Genomic DNA, 18,255 nt, shown 5'->3' on the forward strand with positions numbered 1-18,255 from the left:
GCTGAGCTTTCTCCTCCAGCACACACAGATATGGACACACATGCACACACAAAATTAATAAAGTAAACCTTGCCCTAAATACCTGAGCCAAAAGCTTGTGAAAATAGATTAGCCTTACCATGTGCCTTGCAGGTAAACAGTATCTGACTCTCCTAGAGAAATGGGAGAGGAGAGCTCCTGAGCAGAGGTTGCCTGCCCGTGCCACCCTACCACCCAGCTCTGGATGCTTCAGTCTGGGGGCTGTCAGTAAAAATCATGCATATCATTTCAGATGTCACAGTGGTAGGAAGGAAAGAAAAGGTAACCCAGGTCACCCATCCACTGTATATAGTGTTTGCTTTCTGTGGCCTGCTACAGACATCTGAAATTTACGTCATCTAGTCTCATTCCATGTTCTTCAGATCTGGAGTTTTCTTTAGAACTAAACTCCTATTTGCATGTTATGTCTATCACCAAAAAAAAAAAAAAAAAAAGGATTAAATTAATCCTGTAATAGTTGTTTGAGTGTACTGTAGGAATGTAAATAATTCTGTGGTATTGAGCTCATATTTCCAGTCTTATGGGGGGTAAGATCAGAAGTTATCAACAACATATATCTGAGTCATTCAGCTACAATAAATCTTCTAACAAATACCCACCCTTTGCACGCCCAGAGATATTCTCCAAGACTGTTGAAATTCTGAACACACCTGTATCTTACATGTAAGTCCATAAGCATGAAGAGTAGTCTTGTCTTCAACTACAGACATTGTGTTAGGCTACAGCAGCAGCAAAGTAGTCCATGGGGCAAAAGTTTGATTGTCACTTGATTGCTGCTGGTTGTGTGGTCCTCAAGGTTATCTTCTCGCTGGAAGAAGTCCTTAGGAATTGTTAATTGAAAAGAGATGTGGAGTATGGCTTTGACTCCAGTGCTGCCACAGTTGAGGTTACAAAGCATTATGTGCTTCATCTCTATCAGGTTGGAAGTGATCATGCATAATCCACTTTTATCTAGGTATCGTTCTGTCATATGTAAGGTGTACTCTGCCTTGTCTCTGTTATTCTGCATCTCTATTTCTCACTCATGCGTATCGGTCTCTCTTTGGCTGCTATATGCACATACTTACATTCTAAAAATACATGGAAATGGAAGTCCATCTGTGTTGCATAATTTTTTACAAAAACGCCAGTGTTTGTATTGTTCTTTCTCTGAGCCCTTAATGAGTTTAAAGAATTTAATGTGACTTAATGAGGGTTCTTACTCTATTTCTGACACAGAGACTAATGAGGGAAAAGTAGAACAAATTGAAAACCAACTTTTACTTGTGGTTAGTTTCATGATGTCATCAAATGCAGAATATTGCAACTCCTGGAAAAGTTTATAAATGTAGGCAAGAATCCATTTTGCATCACTGCCTTTCAGTTGTTTACGACATGAAGTTTGTTAGCAAGAAAAAAAAGTTCAGCTTAACTTCTTTTCTTTTATTTTATTTTATTTTTTAATGTCTGGGCTAGTTTGATTTTTTTAGGCAAATGGTTTTTGTGAAAGTGAATATAACCTGCTGTGCCTGGCAGCCTAGCGGAAACTTAGATATGACCAAAGATTGATTAAACCCCTCCGATTATGGCCCTGATCTCCCCCTGTACTTTCAAGGGACAAAACTTTTGCTAACTTCATCTAGAGTAAGATCTGATCTTCATCAGGAAACTTCCTAATTACGTTGCAACTTACTGAGAGGGAACTGTGGTTTTTGGGGATCCGTGTTACACTTACAGTTTGCTACTTCAAAACTGTTTCCCTGGACTCAGGACACAGTAACCACACTTTGTAAGGCTCCATGTTACATTTTTGCTGCCCGGCTCAGGATGGTCAGGCAGTATTTCACAGCGTGAAGCTGCCTTTCTGTGGGACCACGGTTCGGTCTGTCACCTTTAGAGGCGATTCTTTTGGTTTGAAATCAGTTCACTTCCCAAAAAAGGAATGAAATTTAAAAGTAGGTTTAAGTAGTGCACCTGCTGCTACTCACTGGCTTCATGGCCACACTTTCTTCTTTTTCCTCAACCAACTACTCTCTGGAAGGCTTGTAGAAATAGCAGTGGAGCGACTGAAGCTCTAGTATTGCGGGTATATTCATGTAAGCAGGCTGTAATGCCTTCATAAAGTTGTATGCCACGCCATGGGCATGAGGGTATTTTTGACAGGCCAAAGGAAGCAGTTAATTTCATCGCCCACAGAACGTGCTTTTGATACAACCAAACTGCAGAAAGTTGCAGCATAGTAAATAAAATGCTTTTCTATACCATCTGATTTTTTTTTTTTTTCATCAATTGTTAGTTTTAACAATAGCAGATAAGCTACACAATGTTGTGATTTCCTAGGTTGACATTAACCCTTGGCTCTTCTGCTGTTGCTCAGCATATAATGTCTGAACTGTGATGAATTTTATTACTTTGTGTTTTATTTTTTTACAATTAGCTGTTGGTTTCATGTTGTTGACTGCAACATGAGATAATTCAAATAAATTAATAAGAATTTGAATTGGAAATAGGGGCATTTTTAACCAACTTTCTTGAGCATTATCATGCAAACAGAAAAAGAGTAAGTTGTTCGGTTGGTTTTTATATATGCATATGTGTGTGTTTGTGGTTTGTTTTTTTCTTAATGAAGGTTTTCATAATTCGGTAGTTCAGAAAACATGTTCTGAAAATATTTCTCACAGATGGCAGGTCTGAGTCGATAGCTTTTAGGTAGACAGTTTTGTTACAGCATACAGAGTCTAGAACTGAAAAACTGGTTTCTGGAGTTTTAAAAACATTGGAAAGTAAGATTTATTGGACATTAAATATCCCAGTGGTGCAAATTTATTTGGTGTTCATGGCAGTCTCAGCTTAAATTTCCTTAGAGATTTGCTGTGGTACTGCATTATCTAAGGAACATTTAAAATGGGTTTGTCTAGCTTTTGTTTTTTTCTTTGGTTGTTTCTCAATTTTTATTTGCGTGTATGTAAATCTTTACTAACAAAGATGACCCAGCAGCTCTGCTGAACTTTCTGGTGCAAAACATTTTACCTGAATGGGACAAAGTTAAGAAAATGAAAAGCTGGCATTTTTAAAGATTTTTCAGTAGTGGAGTGTGACAGTGGCTAGTTGTCAGTGGGAAGGAGCTTAAAAAATAGTCACAGGAGAAAGAAAAAGCAGCTGTGGAATTTATTTTACTGGGTGAAAGGAGACTCATGGTTAAGCAAGCTTTACCTTCTTGGGTTTTCAGAATTTATTGCCCAAAAGACACATGCCTGAATAGAAAGAGAACTAGGATTGTAAAATCCACTATGACATGAAGTACTCTTGCTGCATATGAATGCAATTTTTAATTTTTTTTTTCTTTTCAGCAAACTGTGACTTCCTTTGTCTTGTCAGAAGGAATTTCAGACAAGACCTTACCAGAGTAATGCTGCTGTAAACCCCACACGCCTCAGCTGTAGCTCTGTGCAGTGCGATATGGTCTATGGTAGTTTTCACTGAACTACTGTGCTGCTTTCAGTCAGGAATGGGACTGCACTGACTTTACTTCTGCAGAAAAAAGCATGTTTTCTTAGAAAATGCACTACATGAAAGAAGGAAGGGCAAGGAGAGCAGAGAGAGCGCTCTGATATATGAGCTGAGATTATGGATGTTGTAATGCCATTTATTGTAGGATATTATAGAAAAATCACATGGGGACCAAAGTTCCCGTGGATTACCATGCGATATTTATTACCATTTTCCTGTGTTTTCCCTGGTTAGGATCTAATCCTTCAGTGTCTGGAGCTGCGTGGAGTTAAGAATTTGTCCATTCAGTGAGGAAAACCTTGCCCGCTACAGGATTTCACTGTTTCACTACCTGTATTTATTTATTTCTCCCCTAAAATTTCTGAGAGCGAGGGGGTTGAGGAGAGGGAAGGCAGAGATCGGGGATAGCTAAGATGAGGGAATAGCAGGGGCATGTATCTGCTCAGTAAATAGTATTTACTGATTACTGTTTACTGTCAAGCAGATTACTGCAGTTGTATTTCTGTGAAGCAACCAGCACGCAGTCAGTGCAAAGGAATAAAGCAAAGTTGTGTGCAATTCTGAGGTGACTAAAAGATGTGCTTGTGACATACTTCTAGCAAAAGCCATTTTCAGTTGCCTGGTACCCTCCCCAAACACTATAATTTTGTGAGTGACACATTTGATTATGAGCAGCCATCAAAACACTCATAAGTATCTTGTTTGAAAGAAGAATGTGCCAGAATTAAGTTTTTGCAGGTCAGAGAAATACATTGATTTGTTCTTTTAATTTATTATTCAGCTTCCTGCCCCTTTTCAGTTTGTTCAATAGTTATTCAATTTTGGAGTTTATTTAAAATAGATGATAAAGTACACGCTTTTGCATTCCTTTCTTGGGCAGAGCTTCCATTTTCTTGCTTGGGAGAGTTGGTCTGAGCAAGAGCTGCTGCCTGCTTTTGCCTTGATATGGAGAGGATGTGGTTAGTATAGGGGTCCCCTCATCCTCAAAGCTCCCTTATGGTGATGAGCTCTTTGCTTCCTGGGGAAGAGATTTTCAATATGATTTTCAAACCCTTCTGTCAAGTTTTAGGGAACAGTATGAACTGTTTTATTAGACCTGGCAGTGAGGAAAAGAAATGGAATCTGGGCACATCTCACCTCTATGTTAGGGGGAATAAGGTATAAAAAGCCTCTGCTGAGTTTGCCTGGTAATTCTTTGGTTATCATCTTCTCATGATGGAATATGCACGTATTAAAAACACAGAAGTTAATGTTTACTTTTTGGATGCTTTATCTTCAAGCAAAGAGAACTGACAGTTTCATGGTTAAGTGCCTAAAGTTGTTTTTGGCTTTGCAGTTGTTGAATTAATCACTGCAAAGCTAACTAATTGTGTACCTTTTAAAGCTTTCCCCCCCCTCACTTTTAATGAAAGGGAGATATTTTGCTCTTTCTGACTTTGGAGCCGGGTTATCCCATTAACTACTATCAACAAGCTCTTCAGCTTTTACTTTCTTGAGTTATCTCAGGAATCATTCTTCTAGTAGCTGGTGAATTTACTTACTGATCCAGTTATTTATAGCTTTCAGTGCCTGTGTTATAGAATGGGCAGAGGCATTTTAAAACACTTTTTAAAATTGTATAGAAAACACTGGCTCCTTAATTCTGAGTTTACAGATATTACTACTGCTGCTGTTTCGATTTGCGAGACATTATCTTGGTGTCTTACTGAGATGTTTCTTAGACAGAATTTATAATTTCAAGGGAATTTTCTATTATTTTTTTTTTCCCCCTTAAATGTTAGACATGGGCAAAAAATTACAAGGATCTCATATTTATAGCATGCTGTGCATCAGGGTTGATAGAACTGCAGGCTAGTTACTCCATGGTTTTAAAGAAAGATGAAAAAGTCCTTGCAAAGATTAACTTTATTTCTGGCAACATTTTCATAGAATTTTATTATGGCAAAGACAGAATCAAAGGATGAATGGACAAAGTTGGGATTTTTGCCACTTGGTTATTTTTTCCGAGGCTGTGTAAGCTTTTTTTTTTTTTTTTTAAATAAAAAATGAATGTAGAATGCAGCGTTTCCCACAAGAGCACCTTCACAGATTTAGCATAAAGAAAGTGCATTTTAATTCAAAGACACTGGTACATTTCTTAAGGCTTTGAAAGCAGTAATCCAACAGGTACATAAAGCTGTAATGATAAATATGGTGATTATTTATATCTGGTGTTAAAATACATGATTTATTTTAGTGCGTGTTCAGATTAATGATATTTATTTAAGATAGCCAACTTACTCTGCATTTTAAATACAAGTCTCTTGGCTTCTCAGTTTGCCTTTTTTAATGTCAGCTGGCTCATTTCAACTCATAAACAAAGGTTTCACTTCAAGAACTTTTTGTAATTTAAAAAAAAAATCTCTAATTGCAGTTGGAAATTTTATGTATGTAACTAAACTAACAAGTCTGTGTATTGTATGGGAGAGGCTTTAGTGATACTGTTTATCTTAGGTTCCACATTATTGAAGGCAGGACTAATGACAGTGAATCATGCACACTGTATATTAATGTAGTCCACTTTCGGCACTATATAAATAGTATTGTAAATACACACCTGCAAAGTGTCTGCAGTTATATGGTCATGGCACAGAGTCCCTCTGTGCTCTCCTAAGTACATATCTCTGCGTGTATCACATACTGCTCACCAAGGCAGCATACTGCAGCTGCTGTTCCTCTTGAGGAGGTGTCTATAAAACGAATGCTGCGAAACCCAAAATTTTGGGATGGCTTTATGTAGAACACATGGGTGTACTGTTGCTCGGTCTTTTAATACCCGCCTGGTCCTTTTCGCTGCACAGGGCTAGCCGCACAAGATGAGCTGGACGTCGATCTGAAATGTAGGCTGGTCCTCTGAGCGGGGCATAAGACAAGGTGCGACTTATATCAACAGGAGGTTTCTCGGCTTTTCCCAAAGGGAAATGTAGTCAAGGGCTAGTCAGAAAAAGCCATTATTTCTCTCAAAAGTCTGAAAACTTGGCAACTACACTAGCAGCAGGTTCTTCAATTTTTATCCGCCGCAGTGACAGGGCCCTTGTCCTAATTTCCTTCCTAAAGTTTTCCTTCATTTCAGCGGGCGGCCACGCCGACGCCGTCAGTCCCCGCGTTGTGTTTGCACGCGCCTGTTGAGGGTGGCCTGACGTCCGAACAGCGGTGGTGCCGGCCGTGGCCCAGGCTCTCGCCCTGCGCTGAGCCTTGGAGCCTCTTCGAGCCCGTGGGCTGCCCTCAGGGCCCGATCCTTCCACGGGGGGCTACAGAGGCTGCTGGCTCGGGTGAGACCTGTGCGTCCCCAGGCCGCCTTCGCAGAGGTGGCTCTTCGCCCGGAGCAGTGCCTGCCCCTCCGCGGTGGCCCTGCCAGTGTCCTCTGGGCGACTGGGGCTGGCTCCCATCCCGGGGACGCTCCTCGGGGTTTGCCAGTGGCAGCCACCACGCCTCCCGGAGCGTGGCTGGGCGCTGGGTGCTCGGGCGCCCGTTGGGTGTGCAAAGGGAGGGCGAGCACCGGATTTGGGGGCCCCCCACCGCAGCAGGGAGGGTGCAGGTGGACCCTGAGTTTTGGGCCGCAGCTGCTGATGCCGGGTCGGTGGTGTCCCTGGGGAGGGAGGGGAGCCCCTGTCTAGCACCTGGAATGGCGGAGGGCAGGAGAGACAGGGATCTCCTTTTTAAAGGGAGTTGTTTTTTTTCTCACCCTTATTCTTTATTCATAAACTTAACGCAGTTCCACAATTCCCAGACATGTAAAGCTGCAGGGCTTTTTTTGTTTTGTTTAAATCTTTCTGAACCAGCCAAATTTTTGGGGTTGGCACGAGGTGCAGCCAGTACCCATGGCCTTCCAGGGCTTGCTTGGTCTAGAAGTCTGCAGATGTTTTCTGCTGGATCTGGCTCTTAATGAACAAAAAAGATTTTGGCGTGCTTATTTATTTATTTATTTTCAAGGGGAAAATGTGGTTTAAAATGTTGATAATTATGTTTTACATGAACTACTCAGGCTTTATGCGACTGTATGGGAAAATGAATGCTCATCAATTTAAGAAAAATTTCTTTATTCATAAAGCATTCATATTTAAAATGATTTGTCTTTTTTTTTTTTTTTCTCCCCTCCTTAATGAAAACAGGGTTTGAGAAGCATTACAAATAATTATTTTTTTAATTACATATAGTTCTGCATCAGAGTTCTTGAAGACGGCCCACTGTGATCCTCTAGTGAAAATACCGGGGTTTTTCAAAAGCTTTTTAATTATCCATTCTTATTACTCCTGTCTTTGCACTATACACATAGTAACTGAAAAAAGAAAAGAGAAAATATTCCAGGAGGGATCCACCTACAGATGTGCATAGTTCATGCTTCTTATTCAGAATGATTATTTTTCTTTACCAGTTGACAAGTAGTACTTCCCACTGTCAAAACCCAGCTCGCGCTCTCTTTTAGAGGGAATACTTATCACAAAGCTGCAGTGCATTTTAATCAAGGTTCCCAGAGTATTATACAAGCAGTAATTGCCTCTTAAGGACAGGATGAAGTATTGTACCCATTGTACTGACGGATGAGCCAAGGCACAGGGAATCTAAATAACTGCAGTTTTAGAGTGAGCTTTAAGCTGTGAGCAGAGCTTTGGTGCCTTCACTCCTGATGCTGCTAAGATACTTCCCCCTCTACCCACCAGTTTTCCTTTCTTTTCTTAAATCGAAATTTTTCAGATACTTTTTTCTTAAGGCAAGTGCTGTGCTTGCTCTGAAGTTGAGGTAAACATGTTCTTGTTTTATGTATTTGCGAAGTGTGAAGGCCTGTGTGGGGGGAATTCCATTATTCCATTTAATTCCGAGACTTATGTTTTGCTGCTGCCCTCTGTGGCTCTGGTAGGCCACTGGATTGTCCACCGAACACCTCCTGTTGTGTTTGTTACTGATGTATCACTGCGCCGTGAGTGACAAAGAATTCCACTTTTCAGCACAACAGTTCACTCACTAAATGATTCCCCAGCAAGATACATGCTCTGTCTTGTACTTAATTATCTTGTAATTATCAAAGCAGTAATGAAGTTGTGCATAAGAAGTGTATTGATCAATAAAAACAGTTCAAAATTATGCAGGAGCACTGACAGGCTATGAGTCCAGCCATTTTTTAGATGTTAGTTTCCATTTTTCTGAAAAGCTTTTGATTTTTTTTTTTTTTTAAAAACAACATCAGAAAAAATGATTTAAAGCCTTGCTGTTTATTCCTAACTGATCATGATCCCGCACATACGTTCTCAGTGCTTTGCGAGAGGCGGTGTGCTAATGAAAGTTTGTATTGGAGTGGCCCCTAAGAATATGATCATTGTTACAAATTTATTAACGCCATGAAAGATTTCCTGTCCTAAAAAGTCCGCCAGAAAACGTCATAATCCTGAGTGGGCAGAGCCATGTGGTAGGTTTGACTGAGCCCCTTTGACAATTATATCATTTATTTAACTGTCTATCTTTAGAAGTTGGGAGGCTGAGCTTTGGTTTCAGAGGCATGCTGAAACTCTCGCGCTGTATGCACGGTGAGGGCAATGGAATACCAGAGTGCTTGCTTGGGCTTTAACTACTAAATAATGTGGTTGCACATGACACAACAAGAACAGAGGTATAATCCTGCCCTGTGAAGCAGGTCACATGTTTCAGGTTCTCTCTGTAATGTATGCAAAGTAGCTGCTTAAATCATTACGAGTGTGTAAATCATCTTCTTCATAAACAATACCATCAAGGTACAGTCAGGCAACATGTCTCTTGTGGGTTGACTGGAGCTGGAATTCCTTTCAGACGTTGAGGAGGTACGTCAATGCATGTGAAGCAAATTCGTCTGTTGCTGCAGTGTGGTCTCTGCAATGTTTTGGATTTCCGAGATGAATATTGCTAAGGCTGTCTTCTTCACGTTGAAATGCAGTGCAAGGAGGAGGATGTGAATGAGGCAAATGCAGCCTGTATGATCTGAGCCTTCCATCAAAAATTTACTCCTTCTTTTTCCTCTGGCTTTGTAAGTCATGCAACAGATAACCCACTTATTCCTCTGCATAAGTTTAGTAAGTATTCAGAGCTCCTGTATGTCATGCATTTGGGGAGGAAAAGATTTGTTGAGTAGTGTGTTAGACTTGTATCTTCTGTTTTAGCCATCATTTCCCTATATAGATTATGATGCTATTTTTTTTCCATCTTTAACATGCCGATGTACTTTCTGTAACTCCTAAGTAACACTCCACACCTCTTTAATGCAGTCCTCAAAGCTGACTTGTTCAGAGTGAGTGAAACTGAAAGCAAGACCTAATCTTGTTAAGAACCCTGCTGTACTTCTGGATAAAGTATAAGTATGTGCCATTATCATTATTATTTATTTATTTATTATTATTGGAGTTTGTGTTTTTTTTTTTTTTTTTTTTTTTTTTTTGGCGGGGGGAGGAGGGAGGTGGGAAGGGGTAGGCGCACTGTATGGTCACCTTCCCCACTCCCAAATGTTGTATTTCGAATCACTTTAAATAGTTGTTTGGGACGTCTTTATTATAGTGAATCATGTTTTTAATACCTGCTTTAAACACGTGTGAGTTAATGCAGAGGCAATGGAAGCCCTCTTTCATTTGCTGTCATGTAACGCTTCTGCAGCATGTAAAATACCCCCGGTTTACAAATACAGGTAGACCTCCTATGCAGAAATCCTTCCCCTGAAGTGTGTAAGGGTCGGATAGTTTTGCTTAAAAAGTGAATGCAGAGATGGTGATTCCATAATTGCAGTATATTTTCCTTTTGCTCAGAGATGCTGGCTCTGAGTTACAATTACCCAACATCAATTTTAGAATAAATACCAGTGAAATGGTGCTGGTAGACGTACTGGATATAACTAAAGATGCCGGCAGCGGCCATCTGGTCTATACGCGCTACCGAAACATCGGTTTTCCTACTTCCAGTATCAGTGCTGTGTCCTTGAGTGGTGGGAAGAAAAAAAAAAAAAAAACACAACCAGCACTCATCAACTTTCAGCACATGTGGAAACAAAGCTAAAAGAGCAGGGGCATCCCCAATGCATTGGCAATTTGCTAAGAGCCTGAGGGCTGCATCTCATTTGCATTAAAATGCGTAGATTGCTCCTGCCTTTATCTTGGCTTGGGGGACGTGGCCAGTGGAGGCAACAGGGCCCAATGTGGCTCGTTTTACCTGGATCCAAGTGGTTTGGAGCTGGCTGGAGCTCCTCAAGACGGGACATGCCGTCGCCCAAGGGGGCTGTTGCGCTGCCCGGGCGCAGCTGCTCGGCGCCGTTCCCGCGGCCCGCCCCGGCGGGCAGGGGAGTTCCGGGGGGGCCGCTCACGGCCCCGGTCCCGGCTGGGCGACCGTACCCGCCGCCGGTGCTCGGCGTGCTTTGGAAGCTGGCAGGGCTTGGGTTACGGCGGTGCTTTTCCAGGCCTGGGGGGAACGCTGCTCGGAGGAGCGAGGAGGCTGCCGGCTCGCCTCGTTTGTGGGGCTCTGCAGAAGGGCTGGGTGAATCAGTGCCCTGCACAGAAACCCTTTTGTGTTTTTTAACCGGTTTAGTAATGAAAGACAAATTTTTTTTTTTTTTAAAAAAGGAGAAAAAAAAAAAAAAAACCAACAACCCCAGCTTGTGCCTTTTCAATAGAGATAACTGTTATCTCTTATAAAAGTCTACATAAGTGTAAGTAATTGCCTGCACTTGGCTCTGGTACAGTGGAAAAGCTGTGATCAGCAAACTCGTATTGTACTGTGCATGTAAGGGGAAGTTATCGGATGATATGGGGACGTGTTGGCGTTAATGCCTGTACTTCTGTCTCCCCTACCTTATTTACACTTCTTTGCAAGTCTTTAAAGATTTAATAGTGCCTTGGGAAGGGGCGGGAGGGGGGGGAAAATACCACGTTGACTTTGAGGGAAGAAAGTTTTGCTGGGATCACCCTTAAAAAAAAAAAAATTAAAAAAAAATTAACACCCCCCCCCCCCCAAAACAAAGCAAAAAAAAAAAAAAAAAACAACAAAAAAACCCACCCAAAACAACAAACCAAAACAAAGGCGGCTGCACTGTTGTATCAGTCCGGCTTCCTTTGTTCAGCGTTTAAGTTGTGGGTCCGTGTCGTGCGTGAGCATCCCGGCCGAGCGCCGGCGGCGGGGCAGAGCGCGGCCGGGCTGCGGGGGGGTTCCCCTTCCCGCCGGGGCCCCGGCACCCCCGGCAGCACCTCTGGCCGCAGCCGAGAGGGCTCCGCGGGTGTCGGGGGGGGGGGGTGCGGGGCCGCCGGGTCACGTTTGCAGTCGCATGAAGCTTGACGCCGCGTTGCTGCTTCGCGTGCGCGCGCGCGTGTCCGTGTGCGCGCCCGTGTCCCCGTGTCCGTGTGCCAGCGCGGGCCGCCTTATCGCAGGAAGCGTTGCGGAAGGCGGTTGCACCCGCTCTCTCTGCCCGGTTCCCGGAGGGCGGTGATTAACGACTCTGCCCCCCGCTCTGTCACTCAAGCGCTGGGCAGAAACCAGCAGTCACTGCTGTCCCACTCCAGCTTCAGGACAATCCTCTCTCTCTTTTTTTTTTTTTTTTTATTTTTTTTATTTTGTCCTAAATTAACTTAAATAAAGCCCTTAGAATGAACACAGTCTTCCCCCCCGCTTTCTTTGCCTTTCCTTCTGAACGCCTTCACATATATATATATATATGCACATACATATGAAACATAATATTGTTTTATATTGTAAATATATATTAAAATTTCATATATTTATGTATGTATATATAAACCTCAAAATTCTGTTCTACATTCTGCAGTGATAAGCCTGACCTGAAGCAAGTAGAGCTTTTCCTGTTCGTAGGATGGTCATTTCTACGACACCTTTGGAAATTACTTTATTGACCTCACTTTATGGGTACTTTATTGTAAAGAGGATGCGAATCTGGTCAGTTTGCTTGGAGAAAAACCCCATACCCAATAATCTAGATTGAGAGGGAGATCTCATGATAAAGTAATATTTTCTTCATACAGTCACCTTGGAATTGTCTCTTGACATATAATGAAAAAATCCCATCTCAAACTGGTATTTTTCACTTGTGCTATTAAAACCTCATAGAATGGAGGTCTTAAGATATTTGCATGCTAAGATACTGTGTAGTATCTCTATTATACAGAATGACTATTCTAAGCAGCCCGGAGACTAGCAGTCCCTTTGGAAAATTAATCCTTTAATATATTTGTTTCCAAATTGTGGTCTGCAGACACATATAATCATGGTATGATACTGATCTGCAGTATCATATCATCTATTTAGGGGTTTTAATTAAAAGTTTGATGTGAAGGCTGTGTAGTAGCTCCCTGTTACATTTGAAGTTTAACAGTGGTCCATGATCCAAAAATTTAAGAACATTCGTTCAGGAGAGTTATGGTCCTAGATCATTACATTTTGCTTTCATTTCATCCTGTAATTTTTTTTCTCTCCTTTCAAACATGATTAAAACCAATGAGAAAGGAAATATTTGAAGTGATTTGCAAAGTTATTTGATTTTTATAAAATTACATGTTGTGATGTGCTGTATGTGCCAAACTGCAGGCAGACTTTCAGCTCATAAATTAAGTACACTTTTTTGTTCTGGTTTAAGCCCATTGAGACTTCTGCCAGTTAGGTTTTTCTCTTCTGTGATCATCATGCATAATAGTCTGATGTTGCACATACTTGCAGGAGCATAGCGAAACTGGTAGCATCATGCATGTGGTTTGATTTTTAATGTATAGCATATTAAAGCATATTTTCTATCCCGAAAGATGTTATATGAAACTATTGCAGTATAAATTAAGAGTCACTGGACTCCTAACTAATCTAATACGAATAACAAAGGTACTTAATAATTAACGCTTAAGGATTTTTTTTTTAATACCAAACCTAATATTTAAAAAAAAGACTTTAATATTTACCTTTTAAAAATAAGACTTTCAGATTTTGATCTGTGTTAAGGTCTAAGTCTACACAGCTTGATGTACTGTTTAATTCTGTTTATTTACCTATTCGCTGCTAAAGTTTTAAGTAAAGTCACACCACAGTCCTGGTGGAAACGGCTAGCTAAACACCTGGAACCAGTTTGTGGAAGTGATTAAACTGGCTTTTGCCAGAGGCTTCCTCTGCTGGTGCAGTGACACTATTTTCTCCATTTTACATTCTGCTCAGTGACTCTCATTTTCAAAACTAAGATTACCAGTAACTGGGGGAAAAAAAAAAAAGCAACAGAAAGCTTATTTTCCTTTTCTGTTCTATGGATGAAAATCGAGCATGAGATGATGAAATGTGTTGCTTCCAAAATGTGATAAACCAAAACAATTGGATGAACAATTGTACAGTGAACAAATCACATGTAATTTTTTGTTTAAATTAGTTTTAAATGCAAACCAGGTTTTGTAAATGTCTTTTTTCTTTCTTGCATACCTCGGGCATCACTGAACTGACGAGCAATACTTTAAAGAGGTTTTTAATGATTTTTAATCTAATTCCAGCTTTCATAAACCATAAAAAAACTTAGCTAGTAAATAGAAAGCATGGAATTAAATCTGTAATATGTATCAACATAGCTGTGTAAACACAAAAGATGATGTTGAGCTGTGTAACTGTTAATTAAGTGCATATAGGTACAATGTATACAAGTCACTATCGAAAGGAAGACTCCTTCCTTTGATAAAACAACTACATTTAGTTCCAGCTGACATCTTTTAATAATTATTTCCTGCATTGTTACTTTTCAGAAATACAGTGAGAACATAAATAGTTTCTTTTAACCTCACTGTATGTGTATGTTGACGTTTTTGGCCTGCCAATTTAAATCATGATGAAAACTGGTGATGTATAAAGGGCTGTGATTAAAGTAAATAACCATCAGTTCAAATAGCGTAGTGAATTTGAAATATGCTGCGTACTTGTTCCTCTTTACTTTTTGAGGGATTTGGCACAAAATCATATTATTTCATTAAATTAGTAATGTGTTGCATTTATTGGATGGTGTGTGGCAGAAATACTAAATGCTATTTTCAGACTACTTAAATGTCCTTGTATTTTCCAGATATCCCATAGTTGGGGTATTGCATTAAGACAACTTGATAGTATATAGTTGATAGTATATTCTTCCTGCCTCATTCTGAAATCCTGAGCAGATTTTTGATCCTGATCTTCAGATTATGGGATCTGGAGAGAGTGAGACACAGTTATTTATGTAGCATGAGTGAAAATGCTGGGGGGATTGATTCCAGGAATTGGAGTTCTTAACATCTTGAGCAAAGGTTGTGGAAATAAGGCTGTATGTTGATATTCATTAATTACAGAGCACTAAGAAAATAAGACCAGAACTAGAATCTTGTAATTAATCAGGATTTTGCTGGAATAAAATCTACCTTTGACTTCGCCAGTGCCTCTTGCAATAAAGGCTGGAATATACTATCGGAGTGAATGACCAAAGCTTTGTGCTCAGCCTACCCATGGAGTGAAATAGTGCCAGATGAAGAGCCCAGACTACCAAGAACAAGTACTCAGCTGAGAACTATTAAAAGAAAAAAACCCCGAAGTTGTCACAGCTGTGTCCTTTTAAGGTCAACACCAAAAAGACTCTTGTCAAGTTGACGGAGGGAGATGACTTACTGATGTAACCCAGAGCAAAAGAGATAAGCAATAAAAATAGTGTTACATTTATGTTTGATAGAGTGACTTCTCCTGACAGTTTACAGAGAGAACCAAGCAAAAAAATGTACAGAGTTAGTTACTGTGACAGTTAAGCTGATAAATCACATGGAAATTTGATTGTGCCAATTCCACTGGGTTTTGGAGCCTTCATTTTGCTATTTTTAATAAGGACTTATGTAGATTGGTCAAAATACGGCAGAACTTAATTTCACTGAAATTAAACTTCTTGAATTACCAGTTAAAAAGGTAAACATAAACTAATAGTTTATTTCTAATTGTGTTGGTTATTATTAGTAGCTTTCAGATGTGGACATGGGTTGAAAACCCAAACTGATGAGACTTTTCAGCATGCAAGCGGGCTTTTAGTTTTAGAGAAAAGTATGCCATCTCACTTGTAAAAAGAGGTTCCTGGTGGAAAGGGAATGTATCGCTTGGTGTGGACCAGTTTATCACCTTTACATCTGGTTTCTGTATGGTATGGCCAGTGTGTTTGTGCATTTTAAACATGTTTATAGTCAGTGTGAACTAATAACTACTTTTCTAGCCTGAACTCCTGTGCAACACAGCACACCAAATTCTACCCAGAGCATAGCTTCTGCTGTGTAATATAAAAGCTGAATATTATTAGCATATCTTACAGAAGTATAGTTTCAAAGCATTTTAATGACAAGGAAGGCATTATAATCCTCCCCTGCATGTTATTTAATGAATCAGTTTCCTTGCAATAATGATTTTACTTTTCTGAAGGCAGCACTTACATTTCCTGCCGGATAGAGATTTTTTCCTGAAATCTTCTTTTCTCTCTCTCTTTTATTTTTTAAAGTCTTTTTAACCACTCCCTCCTTTATGGTATGGCTTATTTTTGTTCACCCACACTGTTTCGGATGGTTTGGCTTTCCCTGTGCACGGGGAAGGAGGGCTGCAGACGTGCAGGAGCCTGGTTGACCGGGCAGGCGTCGGCGCTTGGACTGCACGCAGCCTTCTCGCGGTCGGGCAGATGAGACGTACGGCCTCTAGCCGAGGTCCTTCGGCACGGTGAACTGCCCAGTAGTGCTTCTGGGGTGAGGAGCAGGTAACGGTTTGATGTGGACTCTGCTGGAGGTTTTTGAGGTGTATGAGCTTTTCCTGGTTTGTATGGGAATAGCTCTAGTGCAGTTCCAGTGCTGGCTGGATTTGCAAAGGTAGATAAGGAGAGGGGAGCTGGGATAGAAGCGAGCTGTGGAATGGCTCTTCAGAGGAGAAGTGAGCTTTTTTAATCCAAGCACAAGATGCCACCTAAAGGGACAGTCCTACCGGACTCCTGCCAGTGCTGGGGCAGGAGCAGGGTGGTTTTGGCCAGAGCGTGGGTGCCGGCACAAGGCAGGGCCTGGGCACGGAGGCAGCGGGTGAAGGGAAGGGCAGGGTTCCTTCAGCATCAGCGTGGCTTAAGCCCATCATGAAATTCCACCCTCAGATCCTGGCTACTGGATATGCCTGTGGCACGCTCTGCTTGACTTGGTGACAACTTTGCTTCCACCAATAAATGTCACCAAGCTTTACTTTGAGCTCTGTCAGGGTTCCCCTCCTATGTGCTGTACCTACTTAGTGGGGGAAATCTTGAATCTGCATTTTTCACGAGCAGAAGCAAAAACTCCAATATATTACCAGGGGAATAAAAGCGTCAAGTGATGCATCAGGCAGAAATGAGATGCTGGAATGGCCTGCCAAGTCATGGGTTATCGAAGAGCCCTGGTTCTAGCAAACAGTATATACCATAAATAAATACATGTTGAAATGTGTTTCAGTGTAGGGGAAATAAAAAAAAAAAAAAAAGCAATAGTAGTATATTGTGCTATCATGGAAAAAGAAGAAACTAAGAGCAAATGGCCTGGTGTTTACACAGCTAAACCAAAATTTGTGAAGGTTGTTCAGGCCCAAATGCACCCCATAAAAAGCTTTTTAGGAATTGTCTAGGGTTGCATTCGTCAGTTTGACCACATAAGGCTTCTCTGCTTAGCCATCTGTTGCCATCTTTGCTTTGCATTGTGAATTATATGAAAAAAGGGGTGTTGCAATAAGCTAAGGAGATGGGGTGGCTCCAAGAACGAGCAGGGAGATGGGTAGCATTCTGTCATTGTTGAATCAGAGTAAAAGTTTCCATTTTCTTCAGTAGAGAGAGCATCAGGCATCACCTGTTTTCTGCTATGTTTCATCCAAATAGATTCAATTCAGCTGAAAAGTGCAGCGTTCAGAATTTTAACAAGTGTTTTTCTTACCAAAAAACCAAACAAAAAAAAGGACAACCTTTTAATCTTTTTTTGATGACCAGCAAGGTGTAGTCTTGAACTGCCTGAACTCTAGATGCATCCTAGCTGTAGACCTCTGTCCCACTTAGACTTTGTGTACAATTTACTGAAAATAACTTTACCCATTTTCTTTTTTTTTTTCCACAGTTAAATTTAGCTCTGGTTAGGTTGTCCTGGCAAAGCAGTGTGGCAACCCGGGATATGTCTTTTGTGAACCTATGTAAAGGGCTCAAGAATTGCCTTCTCATTACCTTTCTAATAACTAAACTGCTTTTAAAATACAGAAAGAACTGGTCAATGGCTGTTTGGAGTATGGCACAGTCACACATATAAAAGACGGGTAGAAAGGATGGAAGTGGCTTTTTGACAAAAGCCACTGAAATGTAATGTTACAGTTAATTCCTTTTGCCCAAGTAAGAAGCATTACATATCTTGTATTTTCTTTGGAGGTGGAAGATACTGTCTTTTTAATACTACTGGCTTTAAGGGGAATGCATAAGGTCACTATGAAAATACATATTTTTTAAAAAAGGATAGAGACAAAGAATAGGCTTTTCCCCAGCTGCTTTTGAGGAAACAATGTTCTTGGCACGTATGTTTTTAAGGAATAGTGGTAAGTCTGTGCATATCCTGAAAAAGTGGATTTGTGTATGTTGTCCTGAAGTTCTGTGGGAATTGTGAGCATTGGGAGGCTCTTTAAACATCAACCACTGTATGTAATCCCTTTTATGAAGTGACCCACCTTCATCCT

The 18,255-nt window shown here is 40.8% G+C and overlaps 1 protein-coding gene across 11 annotated transcripts in view; it reads left to right on the forward strand.

Moving 5' to 3' along the window:
* Positions 1-18,255, forward strand: part of TRPS1 (transcriptional repressor GATA binding 1) — a 245,206-nt gene that overhangs the window by 34,979 nt on the left and 191,972 nt on the right. Inside the window, exon 1 of one of the 11 annotated variants that reach the window (XM_032993545.2) lies at positions 9,255-9,359. The exons of 7 other annotated variants lie outside the window; for them this stretch is intronic. The gene's annotated coding sequence lies outside the window, so the exon portion shown is untranslated. 3 more of the 11 variants (XM_042785751.1, XM_032993543.2, XM_032993548.2) reach the window with 3 other exon arrangements.

This window comes from Tyto alba, unplaced genomic scaffold (assembly GCF_018691265.1).
Source record: "Tyto alba isolate M040663 unplaced genomic scaffold, T.alba_DEE_v4.0 Super-Scaffold_9, whole genome shotgun sequence".
Classification (NCBI taxonomy): Eukaryota; Metazoa; Chordata; class Aves; order Strigiformes; family Tytonidae; genus Tyto; species Tyto alba.